Genomic DNA, 673 nt, shown 5'->3' on the forward strand with positions numbered 1-673 from the left:
GTGCAGTTAAGTGATTATTGATAAATGATTGTGCATCTGCATGTCTTCATGTCATTGAAATGTTCTTTCCATTTCCAACAACCTTCTAAGTTTAAACTGTTCTACTACCATTCAGTCTCATATAAAGGTGTATAATTAATTGCATAGCATCAACCACCAATGAGATTTTAAAACTATGATGTGCTTCATGCCCTTGGTATTACTCAGGGAATTTACAATTATATAATTATAGTAGAGCTTCATCTTGCATATGTTCTTGGCATTATAATGTAGTATGGTGGTATAATATACAATCATTTATTGTAAAATGTCCCTTGACCACCCCTTACATCGTGCCTTAAGTAAAGTGAACTTGGTTTTGTCTGTTGTAAATCCAGTACTACAGTATTTACTATATGTAGAGTATATATACTGGTATTAATAAGTTAAATTTTTAATCATATCTGTATGCAGTAATATCACTGGACTTTACGTGCAAAGTTGCAGGTCCACCAGAACCAGAGCTACAAGATTGTTTCAGAAAAAGCACATTTGGAGAGATGATATTCCTACATAACTGCAGTGAGGATTCAAGTAAAATGACACCTTTTATTAGCTAACTAAAAATATTACAATATGCAAGCTTTCAAGGCAACTCAGACCCCTTCTTAAGGCAAGATGTAATCAAGATGTA

The sequence above is a fragment of the Polypterus senegalus genome, chromosome 1, assembly GCF_016835505.1.
Source record: "Polypterus senegalus isolate Bchr_013 chromosome 1, ASM1683550v1, whole genome shotgun sequence".
Lineage (NCBI taxonomy): Eukaryota > Metazoa > Chordata > Cladistia > Polypteriformes > Polypteridae > Polypterus > Polypterus senegalus.